The sequence below is a fragment of the Phaethon aethereus genome, assembly GCF_964289735.1.
Source record: "Phaethon aethereus genome assembly, chromosome: Z".
NCBI classification, from domain to species: Eukaryota; Metazoa; Chordata; class Aves; order Phaethontiformes; family Phaethontidae; genus Phaethon; species Phaethon aethereus.
Window position 1 is genome coordinate 41,463,841 of NC_138577.1, and position 27,466 is coordinate 41,491,306.

Genomic DNA, 27,466 nt, shown 5'->3' on the forward strand with positions numbered 1-27,466 from the left:
GATTTACATAACCAATTCAAAAGTAGATTATTTCCTGTGGGAGTGGTCTAAGCCTGGGAAAACAATACATAGGACAACTTGGAGAAGAAGATAGAAGGCAGCAGCAATTGTGTCAGTGGCAAGAGGTGCTTCCTACACTGTTGACTAACCTACCCATCAGGTAAAAAGAGTGACCAGACTAATTGAGTTATGATTTAATTTTTTAAGCCACTTCAAGGATTTTACATTATTTTTTCCTTAGTGAAAATAAAATAAAAGCCATTTCTTCACCTTCCATCCTTATTTTTCTTCTAGTCATAGGTTTAGTGATAATTTTTTGTCATTAAAAGAGATTTTTTCCCCCCAAATATTCAATAAAATGGAAAACACTAGACTAAAAATTAAGTTTTATCTGCATTATTACGAGAAAGATGAAGCTAACCCTGTGACCCTTTGCAGATATTTCCATTAGTATTGTAGTTTCCTATTAGAAATTACTGGTTGGTTTTTTTTGAGGTTTCTCCCTCTCCCATATTTGTGGTCTTTGAATGTAAAGGTTCCTTAGAAAGGATGTTTTATTGTCTTTCTGGATTTTATTATGTTTAACAACATAACTTCCATACTATAGATGATGTTTCTGAGCTTGCTTAGTAATTGCATTCAGGAGCATCTTGTTCTCTTTTGGAAAATAAAAAAAAAGGCAGTAAACACAGGGAAATGATGGGAACATAATTACAATTTCTGTCAATATGCCATAGTTATAGAAAACAGGAAACAATCCTCTGTATCAAGAACAGTCTAACCAGAAAGTAACACCGCCTGTCAAATGAAACAAAAAATACCTGCCCTATTTGAAATCCATCTCTTACATAAATGTCACAGAGTTTCAGAGCTGAATGACAACTTGAATTGAGAAATCATCCAAAACTCACATTTTTTCATTATATTTCTACAGCTTTATTTTTTTTCTTAAAAAATTGCTTCCTTTACTAATGTATATTGTAACAACATGAATTTAGCAAACTGATAAATGCATGCAGAATATTCTGAATTCAAGTTACTCATTCTTTTTTTTTTTAAAATAATATTTTTACCACATAACTTGTGACATTGGGACAGCTGCTTTTTAGCGTCATGGTTCTACTGGAATGTTTTGGTGAATGTCCTGGTTAGAAAGCAATCTTACAACATCCAATGCATCTTTGCAAGGCAGGGAATTTTCCTGAAATTAAGACAAATCGATGTCTCAACCCATTTAAAAAATATTCAGATCTACGACATTTCTTAAATAGGAGAAATTTAATCTGTGCAAATCAAAAGAGATGGGTATTAAAAGTGCAGTCATTTTTTAACATCCTGAATTAGAGAAGATTAAATTAAAGTGAGGAAAACCACAGATTCTGCTAAAATTAGAAGCCCTCCTGCATAATCCATTTGGTCATTTCTGTGGCTTCATATAGGAACTGAACAATGGCATCACCTAACATTGGCACTAAAATGCTTTCAGATACATTTTATGGATCAAAGAGCATCTCTGTCAGTGAATCTTGTCTTCATAAATTCCCTATTTCCTTTAAACATACTTTGTGACAGCATTACAAACCAAAATAAACATTTTCTTCTCCAGCGAATAGCATTTTAAAGCTTCTAGTCAATTTATGGCTTACAGAATAAGCTCTGTAACCATCAGTTTATACACTTCATGGTGTTCCTGAAACAGCTGCTGTTTCAGTTTGTAGTAACATGATGAAAAAAGCACCTTTTGGTACGTGATGCTCTTTCATGCAGTTATTGCAGCAAAAGCATCTTACACATATGGAATTAAGGGGGAGAGGGAAGAATCCTCAGCATATCAACTTTCTTTGCAAAACACCTAATAGGTTGCTTAGTTCAGAAAATGCTGTTCTCTGGGTTAGAAGAAGCAGTCAGCTATGTGTCTCCTGAGAGAGAAAGAGAGAGAGAGGATTACATGATGGTTAAGAATATGCAGTGAATCTGTGTCCCTGCTTTTACATACAGTATTTAATAGCGATGGGATGAGGAAGAGAAATCTGCCAGTGTAGTCACTTAGAGTTTGCAATTCATCTGTCATGTTGAAATTTACTATAAGCATGAGCAAAATGTGGTGTGAAGTATACATGACTTGATATTGTACTGGAAAAGTGAACTTTGCAACTGCTTATGCATAGTTAAGTGCCTGTGATTGCTGGATTTTGTGCACCACTTTAGACAACAATCTGAAAAAAAGAAGAAAAATACTCTGAGGTAATTGTAATGATGGCAAAATTTTGCCTTTCTGTGCTGTTTCTGTCATCTGCTTTTAACTGGCTTTCTATATGAACACATATTTTTGCATATATTTTGTTTATGTGCGAGTCTTGGCATTTTAGCCATCTCCTGCAGAGGCCCCTTAGTACCATATGCTTCTGTTTTTCTTCATTGTGTGATGTGATCTCTTCTGACTGTTACATGCACGTGAAAGGACAGTGGGCTTTTGGGGGAGAAGAAACCATGCTTTAAGAGAGCACACGTCAGTTGGTCTTCAGTCGTTTGGAGCTGATTGGATCTGACAAGTGTTGTAGCTACTCATCGTAATGGATGTCTCTGCTTTAGCAGAGGAGAGGTGAAAAGGATGTAATTCCCAGTGGAAGAAGGCAACATAAACTATTATTTAATTACGGGCTAATGTAAAAATCCCTTGGAATCCTTGCTGGTTTGCAGACTTGCCTCTTCCTTTCTCTACAAGGCAACAAGTCAGGTCTTTTAATGCAGTGCAAACAGCTATGCCTGTTAGGAAAATAGTTCCTAAAAGATAATATGCTCATTCCTTTCCTTTATGAAGCACAGAAGTCTGTGTAGATATGCCATCAATTCTTGAAATCTAGAAATCACTCATGTTTTTATCCTGCTTAAAGGATTATTTTTCTTAATGCACAGCTTGAAATAAAAATTCCACATTCAACAGCAACTTTGTCTGAGATCTTGAGGTTGTTTGCTTTATTAATCAGGAAGGTTTCATTACTTCTTTGTCTGAATCCTTGCACCTTGTCTCTATTCAAGCACTAATGTTTTAATTCAGGTCAAAACACACCTGGCCCATTTCTCTCTGAAACCAAAATTCACATTTTTTTTCTCATCTGAAAAAAAAATCTTTTGCTTGCTATGGTTGCTTTGGAAAAAAAAGGCTTGTGATCATTTACTTTTTCTCCATTATGAGCTTCACATGTGCCTGGATAGTGAAAAACAGCAGTGTCAAAAACTGATGTTCAGCCTCAAATGATGGAAATACAATTCAGATTTCATAAATGAGAGAGTATAAAAAAAACCCCAACAACAAACAACCACCCCCCAAAAAACCCCAAGCCCTAGCTAGATACTGCCCGAGATAAATACAGCAAGTAGCCAAACATTTGGATCCTCATTAGCCCCAAGTGGTTTCAGTCAAAAGTATGCATACCTGTACATTGCTTGGTTTAGGCTTTTTTATTGATATGTTTTATACTGAACTAGTGTAAAGATAACTGTAGGTATTCCACTGCTGCTAGGATTAGCATAGGAGTATTAAAATGCTACTAAAATAATATAACCCTAAGGTTTACCCTACACATAAGGTTTGGAAGTCTTACCATAAGATAAATAAAACAGAAATAAAGAAATATAGCTCTTATGGAACACAAAAGAACATGAGCAATGGAAATAAAATTTGACTCTTTCTGCATAAATGATCCTTTTTTCACAAGCTGCTGTACATATTGGAATTTATTAACTGACTCAATACAAGTAACTAGGTTCCCACTCCAAGTACAATCTATGAAGCGAGCAACACCATACCACAGATAACTATTGAGTTCACACAACTTTTCAGGCACAGCACTTCATAAAGCATGCAACGTTTATCACAAGCTTATGGCTTTAGTGTTGACTTATTTTAAATATAAGTCCATTTTATTTCATAGCACTTTAGAGAATTCTAAAAATACTGAGACAATTCAGTAAATATGGATGTTTTGAAAGAGGAAAGAAAGATAAAGTGATTTGTCAGTTGAAGAGTGGCATGTCTGGAATTCAGGCTTCCCTCTTTCAGTTGGTCCCATTTCTCCAGGTCATGCTGCCTCTGTTCTCTGTAAAGCCTGAAGTCACACCAATTCCACATTATCTCCAGCATTTGTTCACCAGGATTAGCACCATTTCTGTTTTGGTAACCTTTCTGCACATTAATATTTGATACTTGAAAGGCTCAGCATGTGACTTTCAAAAGGAAAGTGCAATCTTCTTATCCATGTTTGCCAGCATTGATACCAATATATGTTGCCCTAAAGCTTTGGCTTTTGTTTTAATAATGTTATTAACCCACTTGAAGCTGACAAGAGGAAGTTGACCACTGAGTATCTGCCATGCAAAAGACTCAATGAAAACCAAATACTGTGAGCCTCTTCCTGGAGTTACAGCATGACAGGTTTTCTGGTTGTGCATTTTATAATACATTTTTTAACATCAACACATAATAGAGGTTGTTATACAGGTATATTTTGCCTTTTCAAATCTAATTTACAGAAACAGCTGTATGAACTAACTGCATGAATACTTTGCTATGTAATGTCCTCTAACCATCTTCCGTTCACTCAAAGATTCATATTTCTCCTTTGTATTGAAATTTTCAGAGGTAGAAAGCTTCTCTCTTTTCTTTCTCATCATCTTCTTTTTAAACCTCAGGATATGAGATGGTCTAATGTCTTTCTGTGTGCAAAGTTATCTGACTGAAAAGTGACACAGAGAGTGATCCGTACACATATTGTCAATTGATGGCAAATATTTAGTGTAAATGATTGTCTGCTGTGGAGTGATTTCTCAAAATCTTCACATCTGAAACTATCCCCTAAGAAGATTCAAACCTCACTCTAATTTTATCAATAAATACAACTTTTCTCCCAAAATTACAGTTGGTTGAATAGGTGAATGCTATCCTTACTGGCCTGTTTCAAACAGAGATAGCAAAAGTTGGGCAGTTTGTATTAGAAAACCCAGGGAGAAAAAATTATTCACTGCAGATTTGAAAACTAGGTTGAAAGTCCCTTGTGAACTGAACGAACAGTCACAGGAGATTGATAAGAGCTCAGACTTTGTCTGACATTTTACTTGTGCCATGAGAAAAATACAAGGATAATCTGCCTAACAGCAAAAGGGTGAGGAAATCAGAGAAACCAAAATAAGCCAAGTTGAACTTTCTACAAAATGTAACAAAGTGAAAATAAAGCGTTTGGAAAATATGAGGTGTAATTCAGGTATAATTTCAGGTTCTTGCTTTGAACACTGTATTTCTGCTTTTAGGCAACATCTATGTTCAGAGGGAGGCTAAACAAAAGAGTAAGGAGAAGCTTGTCTCACTAAAAAAGTGTTATTGTTTATTTTGAACATTAATGACAACACTTTATCACTCCTCAATTAACAAGCACAACAGCAATGTTTAACCAGGTTTTAGGGCAGTGAACATGGCTGGGAAATTTGGACACAACTGGTCAAAAAGAGGAGAAAATTATTAAGATAATATTACAGGTTCCTTGTCATCCATGGCATAGAGAAACAGCACACCCCATTGCCTGTGAGACAGAACCACAACACCGGGTGGTCTGCCACCTCTCAGGGGACCGGGTGCCTCTCAGCTGGCTTTTGGGGAAAACAGAAGCAAGAATTGCAAGGATATCAGCATCCAATTTGTCACTGAGGGAGTACTACAAAGGTCAATATCCCCGAGGGCCAGTTCTGGAGGGCGGGATGTGGAAAGCATTCCCTGCGGGTACATCCGTCAGTTGATATTGCTCATGTTTTCTTGGCTGCCAACTGTCTGGCAGATAATTTAAAGATGCCTATGGCTGCTTCGGCTTTGGGCTACATGCAGGGCATAAGAGTAAACATTGGCCAGGCTCCTGTGGGCATACTGCCTTTGTCAAAGGAAATGCCTCCCCCTCCTTTTCCAGGATAGCACATCCTCAGTGTCCTCTGCAGCACACACCAGTGCGGTGCTGCTTGCATGGGAGGAAGCATAAGGATGGGCAGTATTTTGCACTTCTTCCTATCGTTTTGCACAGATGGCAAGTGTTTATGCCTTTCCACGTGGCTGCACACTGGACAAGATGATCAAGACAGATGATTTATAATGGAGCTCACTGGAGATGAGGTTCAGTCTACAGTGGCTTAATTTCACTGGATGCCCATAAATAGGGGCTGTTCTTTGTGGCTGACTAACAGCATCTCTTTGAAACAGCTTTGAGCCAGCCACTGTGTAGCATACATAGATTGTAGACACATCTTTTATTGTTGAGGGACTATGAACACTTCAGAACTGTTTACATGCATTTAGAGTTAGAACCATGTGTGGATTACTGTGTTTTGTTTTTTTTCTCCAATCAGTTATTCAAAGATATCAAGCGTATAAGATGTTACTCAACAGGACTTACCTGTGCCAAGGAACAAGAGAGATGGAGCATGGGGGTCAGAGAAGGGAGGGAAAAGGATCCTGCGAGCCCTGGAGAAAAAGCATGACATAAACCAATTTCTTCCTACAAAAGCCTAGAGCTGGACAACCTTATGTAATCTCTGAAGACTTTAGAAGAAAGTATGCGATTGCAGGCTGAAGGTTTGAGCACAAATCCAAAAGAAAACCTTTGAGATTTACCAACTGCTCTTCTTAATCATGAAGCAGGGGGGTCCTTTCCTCATTTGTGGGTCCACTCACACTCCAAACAAATCTGAAACCATTACAACACATGGCAGTTGGTCGATAGTGTGGAAAAACCTCATTTACTGACTGGCCAGACAGTTTTAAAACCTTCAGATTTTTCTAAGTCTAGGTTATTAACTGTCTGACTGTAATCACATCTTCACCATAGGGAGCTTCAAAAGCTTTTCATTTGCATTGAATCAGTTGCCTTCCTCCCTGTCTTTTTCCCCCTGGAAATAAGCTTAAATAATTCAACAAACTGCACACATGGCTAGTGATTATTGAACCATTCTGAAACACTCGAGGCAAATGGACCATTATGTAGTGGGAATTAAAACTTTCCTTGCAGTCATTTGGGAAAAATATGTATACATATATATGTATAATCCTTCTTTCTCTCTCTCACTTGCATGTGTGTGTGTTGACAGTGTATGTCGACAGGAGTATTTACAAACATTCAAATCACACAGAGACTTTGTGACTGTTCAAAAAAAAAAAAAAAGCATGAAACAGTGTTCAAAGACTATTAGAAATGACTCATGATAGATTATAGTAAGTATAAAGTGTGCATTGTGAAGGCAGCAAAAGATTCTTTCTTTTTAACAGTACATCTTTTCACACTGAAAGAGCATACCGTTTCTCTGTCATACTATGGGTTTGTGTGCAGAAGTCACAGAATTCTGCTGATGAAGTCTGTAAGCTACATAACACAGTAGCTTGTATCCCTGTGTACCTATGTCACAAATGGGAATATATGAAAAAAAGCACCCAACAAATTGATGATTTTAATTAATTATATGCATTTTTTAAAATGTATGACATGATTTAAATTATCAAACTGAGCTTTTTAGGGCAAGCAAAAAAGTAGAAGTAGCGAGAAATCTTTTTGTTTAAAAATAAAACAAGACAGATTTTCACTACCTAAAATGTCATGGTTGTATCCTATATTTCTAAACTGAGTGCCTCACTCAGCCTTTTGGCTTTCCTCTATTTCAGTATGGGTCCTGTTATTACTACTCTGTAGGCACAGGTTATCAGACCATTAATCTGTCAGCATTTGTGTTTTTTTTCCCATGACTGGCCAGTTTTCTTTTTTTTTGACTTTTTTCTTCAATGAGAAGTCTATGAAAGTGGCACATCAGTCATTTCCTGAAAAGTAGAAAACAAACAAATAAACAAATCTATCTCAGAAATCTCCACATATCAGTTTCTGTGATATTATCAAATTTTCTAATAGATAACAGGAAAACAGAAGGGAAGAGTGGGCCCCAAAAGGCAGCTGATGATGTCAGTATTAGATTTGAGTCTTGTTACAACTTTTTATTTAAGTAAAGAGAAACCAACATACAGTGACACAGAACTTTTCCTACGTTCTAAGGACAAATAATACACTTGTTCCCTTGTTGAATGTCATTCTCACATCAGTTATAAACGCACATACATAGTGAAAATGGATAAAGAAATAATGGTCAGAAACCCAGTGTACAAGGTGAGAAATGATTAGCAGCTTTACATGTCAAGATAACTAGACCAGTGTTAGTTTGCATAAATACTGAAATCCAGGCAAAACTCCTTGGCACAGTTCAACTTCTCCATAACACAGGGGAACATAAGGAAAATATGGCATACCACAAACAGTATTCACTGTGAATATACTAATAACATATTATGACTTCTAAGGCAAATAAGGTCTTTCATGAGATTTTAAACATAATTTCTCAAATTTTCCCAATAATTTTCTTGCTTCATGTCTTCTTTCTTCCTTTGAAGAGGTTAAAGGAGAATACAATTTGACTCTTAAGAACTTGTCTACTGTCATGTTATTATGGAATACTATGTCAGGGCAGGCAAACAGGACATGGTCCTTCAGAAGGGCATGGCACATCAGTTTGTGCAGCAGTTCACGCAGGCAGGGCATGCAGGGAAGGCACGCCGGCAGGGCACAGTCTCCCCGTCTCCTGCCTCTAGAGGCTCCCTCTACAAGTGGTCGGTCATAGCCCTCCCTGAAGAGGCCCCAGATATGGTCTCCACTTGGCTGAAAGCAATGGCCAGAAGGAATGTGGTGACGCAGACGAAGCTCCCACACAAACACATGGCTGTCAAGGTGTCCAGCTGCAGGCAGTGCCTGAGCCCATCACATGTGCTGGAGGGCAGTGGAGACAACACATGTGTGCGGTGCGACCAGGGGAATGATCTGCTCAGCCTGGTGGCAGGGCTGACAGAGGAAATGGAGAGACTAAGGAGTATCAGGGAGTGCAAGAAGGAGACGGATTGGTGGAGCCACACCTGGCTGTCCCTAAGGCAGAGACAGCCGGTGGCGGCTCCACAAGCAGCAGGGGATCCCCTGTCCTCTTGCTGCCGGGCAGAAGGAGAGAACCCAAGAGATGAGGGGGAATGGAAACAGGTCCCTGCTCAGGGAGGCAGGCAAATCCCCTCCCAGCCTCCCTCATGGTCCCAGCTGCCCTCACACAACAGGTATGGGGCTCTGGAACTTGAGGACCAGCAACATGAGGACTTTGATGAAAGTCCATCCAGGGGATTGCCTAAGGTGAATCAGTCAGCCCCACACATAAAAGCTTCCTCTGTTAAGAAAGAAAAAAAGGACGGTAATTATCGTAGGTGACTCCCTTCTGAGGGGAACAGAGGGCCCAATATGCTGACCAGACTCAATCCACAGGGAAGTCTGCTGCCTCCCTGGGGCCCGCGTGAGAGATGTGACCAGGAAACTCCCTGGTCTGGTTCAGCCCACTGATTACTACCCACTGTTTGTCATGCAGGTTGGTAGTGACGGGGTTGCGCAAAGTCTAAAAGTGATTAAAAGGGACTTCAGAGCACTGGGGTGATTAGTCGATGGATCAGGAGCACAGGTAGTGTTTTCATCAATCCCTTCAGTGACAAGGAGGAACACTGAAAGGAACAGAAAAACATACCTGGTTAACACGTGCCTCAGAGGTTGGTGCTGTTGGTGAAATTTTGGGGTTTTTTGACCATGGGGAGGTTTACATGACACCAGGCCTGCTGGCAGCAGATGGAGTTCAGGTGTCTCCAAGGAGGAAAAAGATTCTTGCTTATGAGTTAGTAGGGCTTATCGAGAGGGTTTTAAACTAGATTCAAAGAGGGAAAGGGATAAAACCAGGCTCACTAGAGATAAGCCTAGAGGTGGAATGATGATGTTGGGGATGAAATGGATAGCCCAGCTCAAGGGCATCTACACCAATGCACGCAGCATGGGCAGCAAACAGGAGGAGCTGGAAGCCGTGGTGTAGCCAGACAGCTATGACTTAGTCGCCGACACAGAAACATGGTAGGATGACTCTCATGACTGGAGTGCTGCAACAGATGGGTATAAGCTCTTCGGAAGGGATATGTATGGAAGGAGAGGTGGTGGGGTGGCTCGGTATGTTAGGGAGTGTTTTGGTTGTACAGAAATCAACAGCTGTGGTGACAAGGTTGAGTGCTTATGGGTAAGTATCAGGGGGAATGCAAACAAGGCAGATGTCCTGCTGGGTGTCTGTTGCAGATAACCAACTAGGACAAGGAGGCAGGTGAAACATTCTACAAGCGACTGGCAGAAGTCTTACAATCGCTAGCCCTTGTTCTTGTAGGGGACTTCATCTTACCAGACATCTGCTGGAAATAAAACACAGCAGGGACAAAACAGCCTAGGAGGTTCCTGGAGTGTGTGGAAGATAACTTCCTGACACAGATGGTAAGTGAGCCTACCAGGGGAGGTGTCCCGTTTGACCTGCTGTTTACAAAGAGAGAAGAACTGGTGGGAGATGTAGTGGTTGCAGGCCGTCTTGGGTTTAGCGACCATGACATGATAGAATTCTCAATTCTTGGTGAGTAAAGAGGAGGGTCAGCAAAACCACTACCACGGACTTCCGGACCTGTTCACGTCACTGGGTGAGAGAGTTCCTTGGGAGACAGTCCTGAAGGGCAAAAAGGTCCAGGAAACCTGGACATTCTTCAAGAAGTGAGTCTTAAAATTGTAGGAGCAGGTGGTCCCCATGTGCTGCAAGACAACCTGGTGGGGAAGGCCACCGGCCTGGCTGAACAGGGGGATTTTGCTGGGACTCAGGAAAAAAAGAGAGTTTATCACCTTTGGAAGAAGGGGCAGGCAACTCAAGAAGAGTACAAGAATCTCGTTAGGTCAAGCAGAGACAAAATTAGAAAGGCAAAAGCCCAGCTACAATTCAATCTGACCACGGCTGTAAAGGTTAACAAAAAATGATTTTACAAATATATTAACAACAAAAAGAGAGCCAAGGAGAATCTCCATCTTTTATTGGATGTGAGGGGGAACATTGACACCAAGGGTGAGGAAAAGGCTGAGGTACTTAATGTCTCAGTCTTTAATAGCCAGACCAGTTATCCTCAGGGTATTCAGCCCCCTGAGCTGGAAGACAGGGATAGAGAGAAGAATAAACCCCCCATAATCCAGGAGGAAGAAGTTAATGACCTCATATGCCACCTGGACACTCCCAGGTTTATGGGACTGGATGGGGTCCACCTGAGAGTACTGAGAGGGCTGGCAAAGGAGCTTGCCAAGCCACTCTCCATCATTTATCAGCAGTCCTGATTAACTGGGAAGGTCCCAAATGACTGGAGTCTTACCAATGTGACGCCCATCTACAAGAAGGCCTAGAAGGGAAATCTGGGGAATTACAGGCCTGTCAACCTGACCTTGGTACCGGGGAAGATCATGAGTGGTTCATCTTGAGAGTGCTCACAGGGCATGTGCAAGACAGCCAAGGGATCAGGCCCAGCCAACACAGGTTCATGAAAGGCAGGTCCTACTTTACCAACTGGATCTCCTTCTATGACCAGGTGACCCATCTAGTGGATGAGGGAAAAGCTGTGGAAGTTCTCTACTTGGACTTCAGTAAAGCCTTTGACACTGTCTCCCACAGCATTCTCCTGGAGACACTGGCAGCTCGTGGCTTGGAGAGATGCATTTTTTGCTGGGTAAAAATCTGCCTGGACAGCCGAGCCCAGACAGTTGGTTGCCAGTCACAAGCAGTGTTCCCCAGGGCTCAGTTTTGGGACTGGTCTTGTTTAATATCTTTACTGATGATCTGGATGAGGGGATTGAGTGCTCCCTCAGTAAGTTTGCAGATGACACCAAGTTGGGCAGGAATGTTGATCTGCTTAAGGGAGGAAGGCTCTGCAGAGGGGTCTGGACAGGCTGGATTGATGGGCAGAGGTCAGTTGTACAAGGCTGAACCAGGCCAAGTGCCAGGTCCTGCACTTGGGTCACAACAACCCCATGCAATGCTACAGGCTTGGGGAGGAGTGGCTGGAGAGCTGCCCGGTGGTAAAGGACCTGGGGCTGCTGGTTGACAGCCGGCTGAACATGAGTCAGCAGTGTGCCCAGGTGTCCAAGAAGGCCAACAGCGTCCTGGCCTGTATCAGAAATAGTGTGGCCAGCAGGAGCAGGGAAGTGATTGTACCCCTGAACTCGTCACTAGTGAGGTCGTACCTAGAATCCTGTGTTGTGTTTTGGGCCCCTCACTCCAAGAAGGACATTGAGTTGCTGGAGTGTGTCCAGAGAAGGGCAATGAAGCTGGTGAGTGGTCTGGAGCACAAGTCTTATGAGGAGCGGCTGTTCAGTCTGGTAAAGATGAGTCTGAGGGGAGACCTTATTGCTCTCTATGACTACCTGAAAGGGGGTTGCGATGAGGTGGATGTTGGTGTCTTCTCCCAAGTAAGCAGCAATATAACGAGAGGAAATAGCCTCAAGTTGCACCAGGGGAGGTTTAGACTAGATATTTGGAAAAAATTTCTTTACAGAGCGAGTGATCAAGCATTGGAATAGGCTGCCCAGGGAAGTGGTGGAGTCACCATCTCTGGAAGTGTTCAAAAAATGTCTAGATGTGGCATTTAGGGACATGGTTTAGTGGGCATAGTGGTTTTGGTTTGACAGTTGGACTTGATGATCTTAAAAGTCTTTTCCAACCTTAATAATTCTGTGATTCTCTGATTCTATGTAAACATCCTCTACTGTATATCTACTTGGTACTTGCCCCATAAACACTATACTTACACGTTTTGGCACATCTCTAGAGATGATTACAAGGTCTCATAAGCTCTCACAAGGATCTTCTTGCTTTTTGGACACTATAAAACAACTGGGTGCAGAACCTCTTAAAGAATTGTCTCCAGAATCCTCCTGGCCTTACCAGTTATGGACCAGGCAGGAACACTGAATCAACTGCAGTGAAACTCTTAAGTGCCCTTGCCCACCTGAAAGTCTTGCTGATACCATTGGAAACTTTGCCTAGGTACTTAGTAAGAACAGACCATTTAGAAAATGAAGTATGCATAATGACCTTTCCCATAGTCACTTATTTACGTGCCTGGTTATGCTGGTATCAAATACTTCACATAAGGTTTTTGCCTATACTAAAGATTGAGAGACCTCAGAAACAGGCAGTGGGATCTTCTACTGAGTAAATTTATCTCTCCCTCTCACTCAGTTGGGAAAACAGGAGAGAGAGAGATAACTGTGAAGTCCAGGACCCTAGAACACTGTCTTCCAATCATCAGTTTTCTAAATACATGTGCACTATCAGTTGTGATATCAGAATTTGGAAAGAAAAGGAAGACTGAGAAGCAATGTAGCTTTTTGCAGGTAAGTGTCTGTTTTGTGTATTAAATTTTTTATAAAGTTTAGCTATGGCTATGAATATTAGCATAATGTAATTGAAATCATAGGAAACAATTTATATCACATCTATTTTAACATTAAATAGTGTGGTACTCCTGGGCACGTTAAATTAATTGCTTGTCCTATCTGTTGTTGAACCATGCTGCTCGCTGATCACTAGAAATATATCCTGTACTATTAATTTTCAAGCACCACTTTTATTTGATCGATGTATGGCATACATCCAAGAAGTAGCACTCACCTGACTGTCTTTTCCATGGGTGAGGTTCTTCCATATGAGTGGTTACTTTGCAAAGCAGTTCAATGCAATGTGAATTTAAAGTGTTTTTAAAGTGCACTTTAGCAGCCTATTGAAGATTAGCCCAACATAGGTATCAGTAGCCTGGGCCTGACAATGGCTCTAGTATAGCAAGGAAAACAGAATCCAGACAGAGAAAAAGAGGATGCTACTCCTGTGTTACTGTGATAAATAAAAATCACACTGATTTTAGTGTCAAGATTACATTTCATTACTGCCAGTTGGCTGACTGGCCTTTCAGAGCCAACACCATCATGTGAAGTGATGGTAGAACCTAAATTTTTGTTACTTGTACAATTACTTTGTTAAAAATCACTGGGTATACTGTTATTCTACAGATGTTTCTGGTTTTGAATTGGTCAGGTTCAAAGCTGAAGGAAAGAATGATCAAAATCTGCAGAAATATGACTACCAAATAGGAGGATGGAGCAAAAAGGGGATCATAGATTTGTGCTTAGAATGTTGGCAAATCTGCATTAGTGGAAGTTAGGAAGAAGTGACAAGAACTTACTGCCACACTAAAAATCAAAATAGCCTCCAGCACTGCCATCTCTTGCAATTTAGGCTTCAGCATTTGTTATGCTGATATTCTGCTTGTCTCCAGAGAACTGGGAGACCTAAATAAAGAAGGCTGATTTTCCCTTTGTAGCTGTCTTCTGAGGTTCCTTCAAATTTATGTGCAGTGTTACTTTTCCTTGCCATCTTGTCCACCCCATCCACTCCCTCCCCTCCCTTCACCTCACACTTTTTCTTTTGTCCAGTCAGCTTGGAACTAATTGGAATGACATTCAATCTGTACTATAGCACAAGGACAAATTCATGGCACTAAAACTATTTTGATGCTTACACTGAGTTTAGGAACACTAACCTTCAAGGCTAAGCTAATCCAAAGGCTAGGAACACACCATGTCCAGGGAGACATAGCTAGCACGTGCTCAGTGTGAGAGCATAACTGTTATCAAGATCTATAGGCTGTGTGAATTCTAACTCTTCTGTTTTTAATGAGATTTCCTGGATGTAAGACCAGAATTTGGCTCCCATGTTTTACCTCATGTAGCTGTCTGCTGAAAGAAATGGCCGAAACACATTGTAAGTAATGAAAACACCCCAAGACTTCATGCAAGCTCTACAAAAGCCCGAAGTCTGGAATTTCATAAAAGTTCAACTGATTTTTTTTCGTCCCTCATCACTTCTTATTTTTGCATTCCTTTGCTAGAAATATGAAAAGTAATCTTTATTTAAAAAAAAAAAAAGGAAAGAATCTAAGCTAGTTTTGCAGAATAAAGAAGGTCAGGTTTTTCAGCTAAGCACCTGAACTTATGTGTGAACCCAAATTGCAACAGACTAATATTCATCTTACATTAGTCAGTAGTACATGCCCTGTTGTGAGTTACTGGTTAATTTATGCATTACCTGTCGACATTATGAAGTGGAATTATACCTTGGGCACTGGTAGCTGAGATTTTCCAATGCTAAGCAGTAATGGAAATTGCTAATCCCAACTCATTTTGTCATGGGGTTCATATTATGCAGGTCCACACATTTTGCTGTACTCAGCAGTTTGACACAGTACTGGTAACACTACTAAAATGGAAGAATAAAATGTGTCTCTGTGCTCTAATATGGGATGCAATGTGATTTCAGGAAACAATATCAAGCCATTTACAAATACACTTTTCTGAACTGTACCCTTGCCATTACACAGCTTCAGCATCTGATGATCAGACATTGTTCAAAATTCAGACTTTCTTTATCTAAGCTGCAGTTATTTGACCACTGGAAACAAATGCTGATCTCAGAATCTTAGCTCTGATTTCTTCTTCTCTGTAAATTTAATTCAAACCTTCTGAAACCTATGACATATGAAGAAGTTCTAATTTCCATGACTGTTAAGAAAAATTACTTGGTTTCTACATGCAAGATTGGGAGGCAGCTCCTGGAATGCTTGGGATTTACATCTTTCTCTGCTCACTCAGACTCAGTTTTGGGGTTTGCTTTATACCACTTTAGCAAAGAAGGGTTTAATCAGATTATATGTTAGGCCCAGCTGATTAATTACTCTGTTATTGAGGCAGGATTGTACAGGGTTTTAATGCTAAGAATCAGCTTCCCTAGTCCTACCTCCTGCCATCATCTGTCACATTATGCTTCATTACTACTCCATTCATTTTCCAGATAGCTCAGACAAACAGGGAGCCAGGTTATCAAACAGAGCTTTTCATTTTGCCAATTATGAAATAAAGAGTTAACAAGAAATAATTTCCTTTTCTCCTATGCCAGAGTATAAAAAGAGACAACACTTGCTGCTTAGCAACAACTTCATTCATAGTATAATAAACTGAGATTTGGTTGCTCCTTAGCAATCTTGGAAAAGTGTGTGTCACAAAAGGCACAGAGTTTGTGGGGTTTTTAATGTACCTAAACTTATTTCATTGGCAAACACAGTGGAGTGCAGCTTTGTAGTGTCTCATCTAGAAATGCAGAAGTTTTGTGGTCACATATTTAAATAACAGAAACAGAATCAGGTCAAAAAATATGAAATAAATCCCATTGTCTTTTGTCATTAAAAAAACCCACTAGCCTTTCAGAGAAAGATGGATAGTTTGTTAAAAGTCCTCTCTTAAAATATTTGGAAATCTGTTTTTTTGTCTTTGTATTTCCTTCTTACAAGCTAACTCCTTCAGATATCTGGTGAGAGATGGTTATGGTTATTGGAAATATTTCCTTAAAGAATGTCTAAATGATGAAATTTCAACAATTTAAAAAAGATATCACTGTTTCTACCACATAATAGTGCAATATTGTAAGTTAAATAATCTACTTCACTATTATATATATAGAAATAGATGCATTTTGCTTCAGTTAATTGTCTGATTCTCTGCTTAGTTGTTTTCCAGCAGTGCACATCTTGACATGATGGATAATAGTAGCAATAAAGAAAAACAGGATATTTATACATGCTAGAGAAAAAATTATTTGGAAAAGGATTTGTCACAGGGAACATTAAGCTCCTTTTACTGCCTGTCTACTTCTTGATTTTGAATATAAAAATTAGAAAATTGTGTGTTCTTTTTGCAGAGATGAGATTTCAAAATTAGAAGCCTAGGGCACCTGCCCAATTTGTAAAAGTGCTGAGCATCTAGAAGTCCCATTGCGCTCAGATGTTTTGTTCTGATATCACCTGAGACTTTCATCCAGTGACAATTTGCATTTTGCATACTGCAAGAGTAATCAAAATGTACTAGTTATCAAAATCATATCAGGACACACAGCAAGCCAAGTGACAAAAGGATAAAGTAATCATAGCTAACTGGATTATTCTCATTTTGTAACATTCTCTTCCTTTTGGTTTCTCACTAATATTGTTTCTATAAACAGTGAGATTTCAGAAAGAAACCTTAACACTTCCAAATTTTCCTTAAAGCAAAATCTTTCTAACAATTCAAAATGTTGTTTTTAGACTCTTTCTTTCCCCATTTTTTGCCATAAAATAATGTTCAGTAATTAGCTTTATACGGTGTTTTTTTAAGTATTAATTTTTCACTATATTCCCAGAACTTGCTGAATTAAGAAAATATGGCAGCAGGAAACATTACATTAAAAATTACTTTTAATAATTTTTGATGAAAATTATTTTGAAATCTTGCTTTTCCAAGCAGTTATGTTTTCATGGGGTTTGGTTGTGTTTTATGGACAAAATCTGCACATAACAAGAAACTAATATTTCTTGGTGGAGATTTTCATCCCTTTTACCTCATGGCCTTTGCTGTCTGAATTGTTGAGTTAACTTCATAGGGACAATATTTTGAGGTATTTGAGTACATAAGACCATGCAAAAAGTAGGTATAAAGGAAACAGTAGAGATCCAAAGGCACTGGGACGGAGTAAGGGGAAATCAGATTTCTCCACAAGAAATACCTGAGAAAGAGGAGAGATGAGTGGATGTGCTACTGAGAGCCCCAAAGGGCATAATTTCACAAAGAAATATATGATAAAATTTGTCAAAAGCAATTGAACAGCTATGGACAAAGATGGAATAGAGGTCCTGATTCATCTAAGAGGGAGCAAAAGACCTTGACAAAAGCAAATACATCAAAATGCCTGAGGATGGGCATTATGAGAAAAATCCAGAAAGAAAGTTAACGGGTGAATGGTCCTTCCTGGTTATATCAGTGGAACAGATGCTGTTACAAGGGCAAGAATGCAAGGAATAAACTGCAGAAAGGAAGAGAATGACAGGGTGTTACAGGGCAAATGAAAAAGAAAGTAAGGAGCAATAAGGAGAGAGATCTCATTACTTAGGGATTCATGTGCTGTTCTTCTAGAGGTAGTGCAAGAGACATATGCACACAAGGATCTTGTCTAAAGATAAAGAACAAACTGCTGGCATTGAAGTTAGTATCTTCAGGATGAAGTCAAAAGAGGAAGATCGATCATATGTATAAATTCTCTAATGAGATGCAGTGTCTGCGATAAACATGAATCAGGATAATCAAACAGGGATTTCTTGTCATTTTACCACATTCCATATCTGAAGAGCCCTACAGGGAAAAATAGCACCCCCATAATCTTTTATGGCCTTTGGATAAACAGAAAAATCCTCTAATCTCTGCTTCTAATCCTTCCCTGTTTCCACTGACACATTCACCAAATAATGAGGATTGTGGGTAGTAAGAAAAGGGAAAATGCTGAAAGCTTGGCAGAAGTACATATTGTATGCTTTTACCATGTGAGGGAGACAAAATTCTACAGACTAGCTATAAAGGGCACTGAGGAAGATTGCAAATTATTTTTTCCACATTTCCTGTGCAGCAAAATTCACCAGTGACCCTATGAAAATCGGTGGTGCTCCCAGGAGCAGCTTACAGGCATAAGGCCCCTAATAAGAGTTGTTGGACCGGATGTTTTTTCTGTTCAGAGGTTCCTACAGAACAGCAGAAAGGAGACATGTAGACTCTTTTCTGCTCCATCCTATGGACACACGGGCTTCGTCTTTCCCAGACTTTCCCTAGACCAAAGCAATCTAGTCCATTCCGAAATGAAGTAGTGCTGGAAAAACAAATGAAAAACAAAGCCAATGAGAAATCATCTTTTATTGCTTAAATACCTAACGAATTGAAAAAGTTTCAGGATGTGATCAGGCACTTCTCTACCTTCCAGATTACTTGTAGCCCAGTGAGTTTTCAATAAATATACATCTCATTCATTCTTCAGCAAATAAAACAGTAAAATTTCTATCATTTAACGACAGCGAAATCTCTATAAAACATTTCACTGTGTTGTGATTATAATCATCTGTGTAATAAGCTATTTGAGCTCACTGGACAAGGTATAGGTGTAAATCATGACTATAATTCATATGGCACAAGGGCTACAAAATCAGTTATTCAGCATGGTTTTTTGACAGGCCCCTGGGGGCCTGATTTTTCACTTTACATTTATTTTACTCCTGCACCTGTTTAGCTGTTGAATCCTTTTACCTCTCTATTATAATGTCGTTATGTCCATATCTTTTCAATGTATTTACTGCTCCATTCAGTGGCTGTGAGTAACTCAGCATTATACAAGAACTGGGGTAAAAATGTACTAGCTGGAAAGCTTTGCCATAAATATGCTACACAACAAGTGTTTTCAGTCTAGATTACTTTTAATTTGAAGACATGATAGTAGCAGCTAAACAGTGAACACAGTGTAATGCCCCCCTTAGAGAGAAATAAGTGTCCAATTGATTCATTTACATTTACCATTCTGAGTTTCTTCAGAGCCCCAGCAGGAAGAGAAGCCATAGAAAGAGTGAATACAGATAATTCTAAACTATTTACTTACAATTTTTGCAAGTACTATTTCACAAAATTGAAATGAATATTAGTACAAATATCTTTCTTCTTAAGCTAGCTTTGCATTTTTATATACGATTGCATAACCGGGAGTAATTGCAACTGAAGGAAATATTATCAAATAATTGGGTAAGATGTTACCCAAAATAACAACCTTTTGCACTACCAAGGAGTTGTACAGACTGATAAGACTGGGTTAGAGAGGCAGGGAAGTTTACATAAATGAAAAAAAAGGTTCTATAGAAGTGCAGAGGAATGTTTTCCCACTCATTGTTGCGAAGAAGGGATTAGGTTTGTTTATTTTCTGAAAAGGATTGATAGGATTTGAGAGAAGCAGGACAGAAGAGACAAAGATGGCACCAAAGTTGACCTGGATATTGGAAGGACAAGGATATTAAGGGTGACTCAAAAAGGAAGAGGTCTTTTGGTAAAAAATATTAGTTCATTTGAAACTACACAGAGTGTTTGTAAATTTCAATGACTAATTAAAAATACACACAACACATTTAGAGACATATTCTCTTATTAGTTAATATTCTTTACTTAGCCCATAAACACCTTTTGTTCCATATGAATATGTATTTCAGTGAAGATAAAGAATATTTTAAATTTATTAATAATCCCTGAAAAGCTGTTTAAATGCGAGCATTATTAAGCCATTCTTTTAACACAAGGGTGCATTACATGTCTGGCATAACAGACAAATCAGATGAGCTCTTAGCAGCTTCAATGCTGTCAAACTCTTTTGTGAGAGCAATGTTACTGAATTGACTCTACACAATTTTTGTAATAATACAATACAAGTGTAGATTTAATGGGCAATTTTATTAGCAGCAGAGAATCTTTTTGACTGTAACAAAAACAAGTGTCTTCCTTTTGCCAATCACAGTGCTTTTTTTCTTAAAGCTGCATGAAGATCTGTGTTTTGTTACTCACCTCCCCTTGAAAGAAGATTTAAGATACTCTCCTTATTCAGAGTTATATCATTAGGAATTCAGTAATGGCAGATGAAATAAAACCCATTGTACAGTAATGATGTTATCAAACCGAAAAGCTTTTCTTTCAGAAATCTCTTCAAAGTTTGTTAACTCAGTGAAGAATCTTGGAAACTAATCCTAATCACTGGGTTTTTTTTCAAGGACTTTTCCTCATTCAAATAATGGCAAAAACTCAAATTGCTAACCAGGGCAAAGAGAAGGGATACAGTCTTCCACAGGTTGCTTCATTTTAAGGCCTATATATATAGATGGTTCTGAAAGTATCTCAATAGTAAAAGGAAGAGATTGCGTATATGAAATGGGGCAGCTTTATGGCATTTTGTGGTCCTTATTTCTGAAACACTAGAAACAGTGTAAGTGCGAGCAATGCAATTAAAATTCTGCATGTTCATATGCAAATAAACAATATGCAAACAATTGAATAAGAGTATATATAAACCCTTAGTTAGTCAGCAGATTACTAAGGACACTGTTAAACAATAGCATGCACTACAGCTTTTAAAATCACATTTTTTATGTGAAGCTTTCCACCTTTTCCAGTATCTGTCCTTGTCTTCTTTACATTATGTCTTTTTTCCTTTCTTTATCACAGGAGCCTTGATTTATCCTTGAAGTTGATCCTTCCTTTCCCTGAAAGATCAATTTCACCATTTCTCTCTCCTAGCAACATTTGCTCTGATCCCCTTTTCTAGGTGTTTCTTCCTCCTCCATATCCTAAGGACTTCTAAGGCTTCTGTGGAAGTAACTCTTGTTGTTATTATCCTTTTGCCTGCTTTTGCTTAGCCTTGGGGGCAATAACACTGGGGTAATTCTTGAACATTACTGAAAGACTAGAATACCATTGGGAAGTAAATGGAGGAAGGAAAATAATGTCTTTAGAGTACAAGAGGACAGATGATCCTAATGGTCTTGGGAAGAGGAAATTCATTTAAAAGCAAACGTAGGACATCAAAATGTCTCCAGCTATGTGTTCCTGAAGGTGGCTTTGAAAATGATGATGTATGTTGATAAAGGCTTCCTGAAAGTATTAAATCTGAACTCAAACACAAAGGCTGACTAGAGAAATTACCTTTCCCGACCTGTCGTGGTTTAGCCCCAGCTGGCAACTAAGCACCACGCAGCCGCTCACTCACTTCCCCCTCCCGCAGTGGGATGGGGGAGAGAATTAGGGGAAAACATCATGGGTTGAGATAAAAACAGTTTAATAGGACAGCAAGAGAGAAGGAAACAACAATGATAACAACAATAATAATACCGACAAAGGAATGTACAAGAACAAGTGATGCCCAATACAGCGATTGCTCACCACCCAGTTAACGACAGCCTGTCCCTGAGCACTGATTCACACCCCCTGGCCAACTCCAGTTTATGTACTGGGCATGACGTTGTATGGTATGGAATATCCCTTTGGCCAGCCGGGGTCAACTGTCCTGGCTGTGTCCCCTCCCAGCTCCCCGTGCTCCCCCAACCTTCTCGCTGGCAGGCCAGCACGAGGAGCTGGACTGTCCTCGACTGCTTAGCAACAACTCAAAACATCAGCACCTTATCAACATTTTCTCATCCCAAATCTAAAATATATTCTCACAGTAGCTTCTGTGAAGAAAAACAGCTCTATCCGGGCTGAAACCAGGACACAACCTTAAAATGAGAACCTCTGATCTCTACCAGAATTATTCAGTGGAAGTTAACACAAATTTTCCTAGTCATATAGAGAAATGGGGAAAACTGGATGAACATACAAACTAACTAAGGCCATGAAAAATGTCCCATAAGTTGGGGAACATTACTGCACCAGTAGCTATTGGAGTAAGTGGCCTTATGCAGATGACTAATTTCTGTTCTGAAGTCCTATGATCATTGCTGACTACAAAAGTTGGTTATAAAATGATAATAGTGCCCAGAATTCTTTGAGGATCTAACCAGAAAGAAATCACTTCATACTGCAATGAGCAATTACTTTGTACTGCAGGGCACAGAACCCCCCAAAATTCAATATTCCAATTGGTTGAAGATTTTTCTGTCTCAAAATGAGAATGGTTGAAACAAAGACTTTAATCTCCATATGTTGACTTCTTCAGATCTGGCCTTTAAATTTAGTTGAGGAGAAATCTGGGGATATTTGCATTATTGATTCCTCTGGTAACACACTTTTCACAGAGGGGGAAAAATATAAATGAAAGAAATTACTGGAAAATGTTTATTTTTCAGTCTGTCTGCATGACATCTTCAAGGGACTTTGGCCTCACACAAACATTTAAAACCAAGGAAAAAAAAAATCAAGCCCACCATAGAGAGGATGGATTAGATTCCAAGAAATGCAAATTTCTTAAATTGTGTAATCTGCATTAATTAATAGAGCAGGGAGCCAATTAAGAACAGTCCCCTATTTGGTTTAATTAGGCTAACTACAGGTAAGGGAATCATATAGTAAAGGGAGGAGCATTCAGTAGAGAGACTCTCTCATGTATCTTTTTCATGTCTGTCTCCTCCAGTGTGACAGAGCTAAAGATATCTAGTGCCTGACTTTCAACCTTTTAATGCTAGAAAGTAAACGAATCACACACTTTATATTATCAAGGCTTTGAAATTGTAAGCCCCAGGCATTTTGCCTGATGCTAAGGGGAGGAGGCAGAGAAGCAAGGGAGGCAGCTGGTATATTCATTCTTTAAGGTGAACAGCACTCCCATATTATGTATAAATCCTAATTTCAGCTTCCTTATATGTTTCCATGGTCAACAAGCTCATATAGCTCTTTTGTAAAGTGGTTAGAAAGTAAAAAAAAAAACCTTATTTTGTGATCTGAACTGCATTCTAATGCCAAATTAAAAAGTACGGCTCAAGTTATCAAAGCTGGGAAAGACACAGAGCTGAGACGAGTGATGTTTCCTTTTCAAAAGTCTCCATCAAAGTATGTATTATATGCTTGTATCATTGATCCAATGTTGAGTCTTACTGGAGAAGTCTGAATCTATGTCCTTCTACTTTGCTGACGTGCTGATAGGTGCAGATGCTCAGACTGTGGAGAGGTGGACAGATAAAAAGCCCCCCCCCCAAAAAAAAAAGACAAAAAAGAGACAGAACTATCCATAAATATTCATTAATGGAAACATGAAGGAAAAAAAAAGAGTGGAAGGGGAGAGAACTGATACTACACCAAAGTTAACAAATGATGGAATGCTTCTTCACCCAGACCAAATCAACAGTCATCTTTGAACAGTGAGATAAACTCTGTCCCCCCATTTTATTATCATAATACTTAGCAGTCTCAGAATTTTTAATCTGCTTATGCTAAGAACACAACTTTGGGGAAGGAAAGCAATATTTAAAGATGGAGCAAAGACCCTTTCACTTCTGTTTGATCTCAGTGCAGGAGCACTGAAGAAATTTTTTTTTTCTTTCATACAGCATTTTGTCTTTTCCCTTTCTGTCACTTCTACAGGTTTTACAGTTAGAACATCTCATGATCTCCTACAGTGTCATCCCAACGGAGGAGGCCACATGAATTCTTGCAGGCTCAGGAGTTTTCTTCACTGTTAGGATTAACACACAAGTAGGTAGGTAATGTATGCTCAAAAGGCTTGGCAAGGTACAAGGCAGCACTGACAGTGTCTAGGAGAAGAGATCATGTTGGACACATTGCTATCCTTTTGTCTTCATACTGTGACAAACATTTCTTGCACTGATGTGTACACAAGATACAACACTCCCATAGCACAAGCTTCCCCTTCTTTTACTTCCTCTCAGCTACCCCTCTGAGCCTCAGGATTGCTTACAGAGTAATTTTAAATTTTATAATGTCAGCTTCTGCTTCTATTTACAGAACAGGAAATTTCCTGTTAATTACATAGAAGTATAATTGAAAGTCTAATAAGTACACAAAAATCATTCCTACTCACTGTTCACATCCACATGCCCCTTGCTCTTCTGCTTCTCTTCCTGAATCAGAGCTTCTTTAGTGAGAGGTTATCAATAAAATGGTCAGATCTTTAACTAACATTAAGTTACACCTTGGAGCTAGTATTCATTTTATACTATATGATGATTACAGGCTAATAATCAAGGTTAGGCAACTAAAAACATGCAATGTAGTCCAAGGTTACTGCCTCCACAAATTTTTGGGAAAAGAAACCTTACAGACAAGAAACGATATACAAGAGTGGACTATTTAACCTTTTAATACCGATGTTGATGTCAATACCAAAGGAAACCATACACATAATTTCAGATTTTTTCCCTGCACAGTGAAAATATCCGTTCCTATATGCAATGTTAATAGTAATGTCAGTAAAATATCTGATCAGGTCTAGTATTCTTGGGCAATTAAAATTCCTAGAACATGCTTTACTGTCGAAGCTGCAAAAGAACACCTCTACTACCTATCCTGAGACAGAACAGGTCAACTTTTCATGGTGTAAAACTTACAGCAAGGTCTCTGTTAATATATTTTCCTCAGCTGTTAAGAACCAGTATATGCCAGTATACAGTACTTTCTGACTAAGCAAGACACAACAGAAAGTTGAAGAAAAAATAACCTACGATGGGGTTTCAGTTCAGTTTTATGAATGAAAAAATATGTATCAGGGAAAAAAAAACACCACCAAAACCCATACTTTTATAACTGATTTTCTTTTGAATGTCTTGCTAAGCAGACCTGGGATTCAAAACAAGAATAGAGATTTCTAATCCCCAAGAAAGACATCCAGATGCACATCAACAGCATTCAACATTCAGAGGGCAGCTGGTAAACTGGATTGTATTCTTTTTGAAAAGGACTATGACAAAGTTGTTTATTCAGCAAAACAAACTGTTCCCTGTGTCCGTTAACAAGGCCGGCTTTGTGCAGCACAGACTTCTGCAGTGCTGACTCCTGTTTGGAACCATTTCACACTAATTAGAAATAAGAGAAAAGGCTGTGTTCATAAACAGCCCAGCTCAAGATGTCTTTCAAACCACTCTTTCTGAAAATTAACTCAGTTGTAACCCTCTATGAATAACAGAGCTGCACAAACAAGATAGGGAAAAATATATTGTTAATAACTGTCAATTTACTGTGCAAAATGCCAGTGCAAATTTTATATAACACTACCCATATCATATGAAATTATGAACTATGAAATGCTGTGCAGTTTTGTATTCTAAGGCTACAACCACAGTGATTTTTGAAATGTTTAGCAACAGTAGGAATATGTGTTGAATAAAAGACTTACTATCATGAAAGTAATTAAATAGTTGAATGATAGATTAAACATAAATTTAGATCTGTGTTTTACTCATATATGAACGTTATGGAACATTACACAATAGATAAAATAGGAATGGGAATATCAGAAACATTTTCATCTGGAGGACAAAAAGTTAATAAAATAGAGAAGGTCCTTCAGCATTAACAGTGCAAAAAGTTATGGTGAAATATTAAAAGCTAAATCTGACAATGTCATAACAGAAGTATTTTCAGGGAACAATTATGAAGTAGGGAGGCTTACTTCTAATTTCTATAGGCATCTTGCACTTTAGGCAGCATTTACTCATGGAAGTAATCCCCCTTAAATCCATGGGTCTACTTGTGGAAGTGCCAGATGTCATAAATCAAGGCTGCAGTGATAAGTACTAGTGCTTCTCAGCTCTCTATATGGTGGCAAGGTGTTACATATGAGAGTCATACATTTGCAATATTTTCTATTATCAATTATAACAAAAAAAATTAGACAGTTTGGACATAAAGTTCTCCAGCATCCTACTTTTATGGTTTTATCATGGAACTTTGTCACTAGAGTTAGATGCAGATAACAAAATATGTCCTTCAGAATACATTTGAAAAGGGAGAAATTCTAAACCTATTTAGAAAAAAAATATTCAACTCCACTACAAAATGTCTTGCAAATTATTTGGCATGAATTCAGTAGTTTTCTATGTAATTCAGTCTCGTTTCTGAAATCTGAAAAAACAATAAAAATCTATGTGAGGAAAATAGATTTCTTCAGGTCATAGGAAAGAGTTTAGCTTGTGATTTAATTGTTGTATAGTAGATTTATGTTCTAAAATCAAACCTTCATCTGAGATCTAGCAAGAGTTATGTTTCTTGTACCTGCATAATAAATGCCAAATATAAATGAGAAACACAAGTAGGAAGAAAAATAAGTTGAGGCTCTTGTTAAGAAAGGTATTACTGTGTAAAGTTAACATGCAGCATTCCCAAGTGTTTTCATCTCTTATGGCCAATCTTTTCCTTACTGAACCCTGTTCTTAAGGAAATAGAGATTTACACAATCGTTGTTATGATGACAGTAGTGTTACACTGCACGGGATTTGTGGTCTCAGTTTCAGGATCGCTTGTAAAATCTGTGGAGGACCAGTTCTATTCCCTAATGAAGCTTGCATCTCTCTGTTACTTTAATTGAAAACAAAACTGGGCCTTTTGACAACTTGTCAAAATGATTTGAGTTTCCTTTCAAGGATCATAAAGAATTGGAATAATTTTTATCTCCCACAGCCTGTGACTGAAAAGACAGTTCTATTTCAGCTTGGTTGTAATGGATGGACTGAATCAAGGGGACAATATGTCGCCTCTTTATTGCTTCTAAGAAACTAATTCTAAACATCCTGAATTTACATGTCTAAAGTTGTCAGCATTAATTTGAACATTAAATTTGTCTGCAGGTAGGAACTGTTGTCTTGTTTCCACAAACATGACCTTGTATTTAAATCTCAAATATTGAAGGGAAAGCCATTTCTGCAAATTATTCTCATGTCTCTAAACAGTGAAAATGTCTCTAAATAGTGAAATGTCTCTGCCCTGGCTGCAGTGGAGAGTGGCTGGTGAGAGGAGCCAGGCTGTGCGGCATCCCACGTGCCCTGCGTTTCACCACTGGCGTAGCTCCCTCGCTGTCCCCCCTCCCCCAGCTCCATCCCGCCCCACTTGATGAGGCAGCTCCTCACTCGCTGCTGCTGACCCCCACAGACCACAGC